Source organism: Lampetra fluviatilis, chromosome 11 (genome assembly GCF_964198595.1).
Source record: "Lampetra fluviatilis chromosome 11, kcLamFluv1.1, whole genome shotgun sequence".
NCBI lineage: Eukaryota > Metazoa > Chordata > Hyperoartia > Petromyzontiformes > Petromyzontidae > Lampetra > Lampetra fluviatilis.
The window spans coordinates 6,918,781-6,928,096 of NC_136285.1; the positions used below are offsets into that span (position 1 = coordinate 6,918,781).

The following is a 9,316-nucleotide window of genomic DNA, read 5'->3' on the forward strand; positions in this document are numbered from 1 at the left end:
GTCTGGCTTCAAACCCAAGGATCTCAGCAGTTGCAAGCTCAGTGCTCTGACCTCTGAGTCACGCATTTTTCATTATCAAAACTAAAACTAAACTATAGATTATAATTTTTTATTTTAGAAGGTAAGGCCCCACTGAGTTATGTAGCTCCTTTTCAGAAGCGACCTGGCCATAAATGATAGCTCAACGAAGTGGCTCATCATGTAGACATTCTTTCAGCCAAATGCTCTAAAAGCATATTTCTAAATGTGCAGGGAAAAACCAGAGGACTCGGAGATAAATCACGTGACTAGGCGGAGCACATGCAAACTCAAAATATCTAGGCGTCTGGGTCGGGATCGAACCCACGACTTCCTGCATACCAGGCGAGAGAGTTAACATCTCACAACCGCAGCACCCCATGACGGTATTGAGAAGACATCCTCTCTCTCCCGGTGGCGGGAGTAGAAACAATGAAGAGGTTACTTACCCCCCCCCTTCCATTCCATCTCCACGCCTGTGTCCACCCAGTATGTAAAAAGGTAAACTACGGTCAGTCGACCGGCAGGCCACGTGTGGCTGGGTAAAGTGCCATGTACAGGCATCATCGCCCCCTAATATTCCACTGTAAACGAGAACCGGATGTTGACTTTCTGTAAAAGTGACCGGTTAGCGTCGGAACTCCCACCTCTTCCAGGACATTTGGCCAGAATAAACGGGTAGGCCCAATACGCTTGAGACGGGCTCTCCGGAGCTCCCTTTAGTTGAGCCCTTCCGCCGGCAGCGGCGTGAGCGAGTAATTGCAGGGCTGCACCTTTACATTTTCTCTTCAATTTCGATTTAAAGCTTTCGTGACTGCAGGGATTCATCTTCTTGGTTCTTTCGGTAAAGTTACGTAGAAGGGAAGTAATACAATTATAAAAATTAAACATAATAAAATAATTCTCACGACGTTTCGGCCACAACGCAAGCAGCCGTCCTCAGGTGAAGAACAGGTCTGTCTAGAAGACATTCAGACTCTGTCTTCTCGACAGACCTGTTCTTCACCTGAGGACGGCTGCTTGCGTTGTGGCCGAAACGTCGTGATAATTATTTTATTATGTTTTATTTTCATTATTTTATTATTTCCATTCTACGTGACTTTACCGAAAGAACCAAGAAGACTTTTCTCTTCACCTAAAGAACTGAGAACTCGGACGCGGCATTCACTACAATGTCAAAGAAAACACGCCGATGTTAACGGTAATATAGTGAATTATTAACACTGTCCAAGTGGGAGTCATATAAATGCCAAAAACTGACCAGCGTACAACCATCCTCCCAGCATTAATCTAAGAAAAACCGGAACGATCAACAAACGTCTTTCTTTTCTTCCCACTCCGTCCGTAGCTCCGGCTTAGTTCCCACGTTCTCTCACGGGAGCGTAGGGGGCCTGGGTCAGGGTGAGGGTTATGGGACGGGAGTGGGTGGTGGCTCCTCGGTTTGGTCTGCGGGGAATTTGTCTCGTGCAGCAGAACCTCCAGATGTGTGGAGTCTTAAGCATTCATTCATTCGTTCATTGAACAGCTCGTAAATGAATGGGATAGCATTCCCCTTTGAGATGACGCCGCTATAGGCACACGTGCAGCTCTGTTGTCAATCCACTGCTGGATGAGTGCCTCCGCGCACTCTGCAGGGTCGTGGGAGTTATTTGATCATATTTCACTGCACTGGTCAGTGCTGGTTGGTCATGGCGGGGAGCATCGATGGAGCTTGGAACAAGACAGCATGGACATTCTTTGGTTCTTTCGGTAAAGTCACGTAGATAGAAAAATAAAAATAAAGTGAATATAAATTAAAATAATACAAATTGTATTGTTTTTTTATTCTCTTTATTATTATTCTATCTACGTGACTTTACCAAAAGAACCAAAGAATATGAATTCCTGCACTCACGACATTTTTAAGTAAATATTTAAGACAGCATGGAATAGTGCTGCACTCTCCTCTGTTGACAACACAGCCCGGCAGGAGCCTACACCACGTGTTTTCTATACGATGGACACCCATCCAAACACAATCGAAGCTTAAATCTGCTTAGTTTCTGTGATCTGATGAGATCGGGTGCATTCTGGCTGGTCATAGGTTATGATCAAATCGCCAGGAATAACGATGACAAAGGTGAACAACCGTACATGCTGCATATACGCTTTCCTGACGATCACTAAGAAGATGAAACCAATTTAACATGCCTCTTAGGCCAACCTTACGGCCATATAAATGCGCGGTCATGATCACAGCTGTAAAACTCATTTGGACTGAGGGCAGGCAAGATAAACAGGTGAGATTACAAAATAGAAGATGTCGGTGGCCACTACTGGACAGCAATAACTAAGGAAAGGCGGGCGGGAATGGCGAAAAACATCTTGATATGTCGAGGACTGCAAAGTTGGGATATTGTTGGTAGTGACTGCTCAACGCCTGTTTGACTTCCAGCTTGTCTGAGGTTCCTCAGCCATTGCGAGATGTCATTTGCATGAACGACGATGCTTGTGAAAAATAAACATTATGATTAGCATGGGGGAGGCTTTTGTCGAGCACGTGGGAAGTCACAGGCTGATAACAGCAGCGTTGAAATGAAATGTTTTTTTTTCTTATCGTTCCATTCAAACATATACGGTATTTCCACACTCTGGATCGTTGTGGAAACAAGATGATATAAAGTGTGTATTTTGAAAAAAAAATCATCCAGTCTACAGTTAATATTAAATCATTTAATTAAATTCCAGCAAGTCTTGAAGCAGAGCGAACGCGCAGGTGCGACCAGCCCGCCTGCCAACCGGCCAAATCGTTTTCATTATCTACGAAAACAAAACACGGCGAGGTGGAAACAAAATAAACCCTTTCAAGGGGCCCTCTACATGTGCCGCCCCACAAATCACCGAGCGACGTGCAGAGCCACGACCCCACGTTGTTTACAAATGAACTGAAACACTAACAGTGCGTAAATCCTGTCCATTTGCCCAAATATGTTTATTGTTGGGTTTTGTTTCTTCCCTTTTCTCTCTCTCGCTCTCTCTCCTTGGGTTTCCCATCTGCATGCTCGAACGACGCAGAACTATTCTTTACTTTATGTGTGTCTCCTGTGCGTCGTCTTACATATTTCCCCCAAATAGACTCTACACAGCAGCGGTTCCCGACCCCTCGCTTGCATCACCCTGGTGGCCACGGCACGGAAACCTTTCGGGGTGCGGAGGGTAGGTGCAGGGCTGCGGCACGGATACCGTGCAGGGGAAAATTTGGGATTTGCGCGGTGAACACGTCAGCGCCGTGTTGCGACGACAACACTTTCCGAGGCGGTCGTACAACGTGAAAAACAGGCGCTTGACCAGCACCGCGTCGACCCGTGGCGTAGACATGCGCTCGCTAAGTTTACTGTGGCGTTCGTAACCTGGGGGGGGGGGGGGGGGGGCATTGGTCTTGATTGAAGGGGCCGTCATTCCAAAACGCTTGAAAACCACTGCACTAAACAATTCCCATCAGCGTTTTGCCAGAGATGCTTTGTTTTTTTTTAAATATATAAATAAATATATACAATCTCTCTCTGTACACTCATTTGTATTGCCTGTACGGAGGACAAATGGCAAGCTCCCAGGCGGGCCTGCTCGGGAGGTAATTCGGAGCGCGACGTGTCCTCGATTCCAGGGCCCTCCTCCCACGCCAAAGCAGAGGTCGCAAACGGGTTTTGATTCCTTACCCGTACCCGTACCCGGCCGCACCAGGGTCGCAAACGGCTACCCGTACCCGACCGGGTACGGGTAGCCGGGTATCGGGTAGGGTACGGGTATCGGGTACCCGGTTGCGACCTCTGCGCCAAAGCCTTTCCCAGCCCGTGCGGGGGTCTCTGTAGAGAACACCCGGCCACTGTGAACTCGGGGGCATACTCTCTCGTGATTGAGATCGCTGGAACGGACCTCGGTTATTTTTACGTGGAGTTCGCTAATTACGAGATGTGTGTATTGTACAGGGCGTGGCAGGGTGCGCGCCTGTAATCAGGAGGTTTGCTGGATCGTGTACATGTGGCAATCCAGCAAGTAGATTACTGAGCTGTCTCTCTCTGTGCAGATCTTTAAATATTATCCGCTCGTTATGAATGTGTTTTTTGAATGTTGTCAGGGTCCAACATTTCCGCAGTCAAAAATGACACCGCAAATTACTCAATTGAGATTACGCACAGCAAATCACCCCCCCCCCCACCGCTGACAGACCGTTTGCAGGCCAGGTGCAGAGTCACCTTGTGGCCCTTTCTAATGTGTTGAGACGAGATGGGATAAAAAAAATAACTTTGAGACCCATTGGCGAGCAGGGCACTACATCACACAGACCAGTCATTGTCATTATTTTCCTCCACATACTGCAGTTTTGTCAAGTAAACCTAACGTGTAAAACACGACCCTCCTGACGTGTCTTGAACATTGGCGCAACAGACTACAATCACAATCCATAATAGAGTTTTTTTTAGGTTAGATCGCGTAAATATATAAATGTGTCGTTAAACCCGCCACCACCCAACACAGCCAACTAGTAAGGGTTGTCACGTAAACAGAACGTGCCAATTCTTCACCAGTACAGCACTAGTGTGTAGCAGTGTAGTGTATAGTAGTGTAGTGTATCATGTAGTGTATAGTGTAGTGTACTAGTACAGCACACCGGTGTGTTGCAGAGCCAAGCCACAAAATTTACAATCTGAATACGACGTTTCGCCAGTAATTAAAACTAGCTTCATCAGGCGACAGCCAGTTTTTTGGAGAAGTCCACCTGTTTCGTTCCTTATTACAGTAGCATCCAGCAGTGGATTGGAGAAAAACATATATATCTATGTGTACATGAAAGTTCCAGATCACGAAACATGAATGGTAAGTTTGCAGAACATTTCAACGGGTTATTACTGCGTGACACATTGTTCGGCACAGGACTTAATTTAATTTGGAATTGTCTTGAGGTGGGGAAAATATTTCCCCACCCCCGCCCCCTATCCCCACTATTGGGCAGGGCAGGAGTCCTGGGTGGGGGTGGTGGGGGGGGTTTATGGTTTTGGGAGTGCCTGGAAAATATTCAATTGGAAATGTAGCCCTGGTTCTGGAGTTCTTAAAGAAGGCATCTTTTTTATTCTTAGGTTTTTTTAGGTAAAGTCACGTAGGTAAAAAATTAAAATTAATTAAAGTAAAATAAAAATAAAATAAAAAATCACGACGTTTCGGAGGCAACACAAGCTTCCGTCTTCAGTTGGAACCGTCACAGCCACGACAGCTGTATCAAGTTATCGTGCTGTGACGGTTCCACCTGAAGACGGAAGCTTGTGTTGTTTCCGAAACGTCGTGATTTTTCTTTTATTTTACTTTTATTAATTTTTATTTTTTACCTACGTGACTTTACCGAAAAAACCTAAGAACATGAATCCTTGCAGTCACGAAAACTACAAATCTAAAGGCATATTTTATCACGAGAGGTATTGCCCTGCCTAGGATCATTTACTGGGTAGGTTGGGCAAGGGGGGGTGGGGGACGCAACTGCCCTGGGCAAGCTATTGCCTGCGGCTGGCGTGCTGCCCTGCGCAGCGCAAGGATGAACCACGCACTCAGCACAAAGCTTCACAACGGAACAGCTGAGAGTGGCGCTTTGCGGGCATCTGGGGAGCGTGGGAGGACAGGGAGAGGAGGCAGGGATGCAGGAAAGGATGAGTGGCACTTTGTGGTGATCTTTTTATTTATTAGATTTGTAATAAACGTGGCGCGCTGTTTTAGAGAAACAGTGGACTTTTCAACATAACAGGAGAGTCGGATATATACGCATACCTTATGTAAGCACAATTCTGCTATAAGCAGCACGTGCTGAGATTTCACTGGTGGCAGGAAGGCGAAGGGTAACTTCTGATACAAGCACGCTACTTTGGTTATAAGCACACCTGGTCATGCTCCCAAGGAGTGTGCTTAGGTCCAGCTTATACTGCCCTGCGTGTCTGTTAAAGACACGGAACCACCAAGGGGCCTAAAGACAATGCTCACAAAAGCGGCTTCACCCAATGCCACGTAACACCACTTTTGGTGGGGGAAAAAAACTCACGAAACGTATGTAATATAGGTGTCATCATTTGCTGTGATCTCATAATTTTGGGATCAATCCGAAACAAAATATTCAAATAATTCGAAATGGTGTGTCATATCTAGTGGAAAAGAATCTGTATTGACGCTGAAGCCTAAGCAGAATCAAACACAATTCTACGATTTCGTTGGAAATGTTAATATGCGTGCCGATAGGTACAAATGCATTACTTTAGAAGAGATATGTTCTCAATCTTGATTTGAACCTACGTGACTTTACCGAAAGAACCAAAGAGTATTGATATTTTCTCATATTGAAAGAATGGCTGAGTTCAAAGGACCTAATATAGACTGACTTGACTGGTATAGTTTGTCTTCAAAACGTTTCATAAGTTGTGCAGGGAGATGCTCAGGTCGACCAAATGTTAATGTATGTTTCGTTAAAGGATACTTTGTTTTCACGAGCTTTGACTATAATACGTGTTTAACATCAGAACGTCAGCACATCAGAAAGGTCACGAAGCAGTGGGGACGATTCGATCCATCTCGCTCGTGAGATCAGGAAACCACAGACAAGCCGGGAAGCCACCAGGGACCGGCCCCAGCTCTGTGGTCTGTCAGTGGGCGGCGGTGGAGGACCCGGGGGTTTACTTACTATGCATCATTACAATTGAGAAGTGTACGGGTAATTCTCAAATTTGGTCAATTTGGACCCGTGACGCCAACACAGGATGGCCTTACTCTTGCGAGACTGAAATAAGTAATATTTTTTAAAAACTTTTTAAAAAACGCTTTTATGAAATGTACCGTACTAGTAATGGTAGAACTACAACGACTCCATGAAGTGGCCCCGAAGCTTGCCATAGCGTAAGGGACCGTGGTCATTTACAGCCAACGTCAGTTGAGCGTGGACAATTAGACCCAAGCCGAAACATAACATATAAAAAATAATGTTTAAACATACTTTCTTTAGATTTTTATGATAGAATATAGTATTGTCATCAGTATGACATAAGTATACCAAGTTTGCAGTCGATACCACATTGGGAAATGGGTTAAAATCGAGTTACAAGATTTGAGGATACAATAACGACAACGACAACAACAACAGACAGAGTGAGTTAATAAAAAGCGTGTAAAAAGAAACACATCACGGGATCATTGACGTCCACCGCGAAGCAAACGAGGCATACACTGCTATAGTCAATACACCCGCAGTATTAACCAGGGCGGCCGCTATGCCTCGAACCGTGAACCCGCGCAACAGGCGGCGAACGCGCTGTCGCTAAGGACCCACGTTGCCACCACGATTCGTCTGCCCTCCCCTCCTGTTGTTGCCTCCTCACTCACCGTTTGAACCCGCGATGGGAGTGGGGGGGGCACCGGATTGTTTAGAGCCGCGGGGTTCATAGCGCGTCCCCGTCTCAAGGGGGGTGGGGGGCACGGTGTGGAACACGGGGGGGGCGGGGGGAGATGAACTGCAGACTCGGCACATTCACGCACGTCAACCAAAACTCCGTTCTCTTTGGTTCTGTCGGTAAAGTCACGTGGGTAGAAAATAAAATAAATAGCGACGTTTCGGGCGCAACACAAGCGTCCGTCACCAGGGGGGAAAGCTTGATGATTTATTTTATTTTCTACCCACGTGACTTTACCGACAGAACCAAAGAGTATGGGTTCCTGCGCTCACGAAAGCTTCAAATCGAGATCGGAAACTCCGTTCTCTGCCTGCGATTCGCTGAGCCGTCATTCGTGATGGTCCGGTCGCTTCTAGAAGCTAATAGCCCAAGTGGCCTTCATCTGATAAGGTACAAACAAAACCGATACTTTATGTTTATTAGTATACACGCTTAAGTGAGTTGCTTACCTTACTCTTTACTTTGCACTCCTATTGTGTCGTCGCATCGTTTGATGTTGTAACGCTCGGAGCTGCCCCGAACCGGACACCTGCGAAAAAAGCTTCATAGCTCATCGGATTCCTCCTCCAGTCTAATTAGATCGTCTCATTCTGAGATACGGTGAATACAGCGATGTACATCCTCAAGGTCACTTGCCAAGCAACTGCGTTCACGTCTCTGCGTGTCTCGCAGGTGAACACTCAGCCCGGCGTTCACTGTTTCGACGCCGTCGTGCGCATCAGTCGCTCGCTCACCCGTGCGGCAGCTGCCTCGCGTCTGTCCCATCGCACGCGGGTGAAGCCTCCGCAGGCGCGCACAGTCACTCCATCGCCGGCCACACCATCACCGGCCACACCATCACCGGCTACACCATCACCGGCCACACCATCACCGGCCACACCATCACCATCACACCATCACCGTCACACCATCACCGTCACACCATCACCGGTCACTCCATCGCCGGCTACACCATCATCGGCCACACCATCACCATCACACCATCACCGTCACACCATCACCGGTCACTCCATCGCCGGCTACACCATCATCGGCCACACCATCACCATCACACCATCACCGTCATACCATCACCGTCACACCATCACCGGTCACTCCATCTCCGGCCACACCATCACCGGCCACACCATCACCGGCCACACCATCACCATCACACCATCACCGTCACACCATCACCGTCACACCATCACCGTCACACCATCACCGGTCACTCCATCGCCGGCTACACCATCATCGGCCACACCATCACCATCACACCATCACCGTCATACCATCACCGGTCACTCCATCTCCGGCCACACCATCATCGGCCACACCATCACCGTCACACCATCACCGTCACACCATCACCGTCACACCATCACCGGCCACACCATCACCGTCACACCATCACCGTCACACCATCACCGGTCACTCCATCACAGCCCAGCACGACCGACTCTGCGCGTGGCACCGCTGTCTGTGTGCTCCGCTACTAAAACTCAGCGAGCAGAAGAGCGAACTCGCAGACGCATGCAACGCGCCACAGGAAGACTAACAATACCAATACTACGAATGATGAATCCGTAATCATGCACGGAGCGTACACGTACCGAGCAATGTGAGTCTACTGCTGTATCACTGGGTTTACTCCTTCTAACACACCGAAGCGTTGAACCCGTCCCAGCGTTGCGCGCGCGGCCACGCGTGAGGCTGCCTGCAGGGTCACTGAGCCACAGGCGGACGGCATCTGTGAGCTGGGGGATGTGGAGCAGGCGACAGACTCCACCCCGTAGACGCAGCCTAAGCAGCCTCAGCAGCAGCAGCAGCACCTCCCCAAACAGCTCTTACCCCCCAACACG

At 48.0% G+C, this 9,316-nt stretch overlaps 1 protein-coding gene across 1 annotated transcript in view; it reads right to left on the reverse strand.

The window, feature by feature from the left end:
* The window catches only part of LOC144934894 (uncharacterized), a 56,042-nt gene extending 46,872 nt beyond the window's left edge, over positions 1-9,170 (reverse strand). The window contains exons 1-2 of the mRNA XM_078861162.1: positions 9,120-9,170; positions 8,210-8,319 (exon numbers count right to left, since the gene is read on the reverse strand). The gene's annotated coding sequence lies outside the window, so the exon portion shown is untranslated. The remainder of the gene's footprint in view (positions 1-8,209; positions 8,320-9,119) is intronic.
* Between the last annotated feature and the right edge of the window lie 146 nt (positions 9,171-9,316).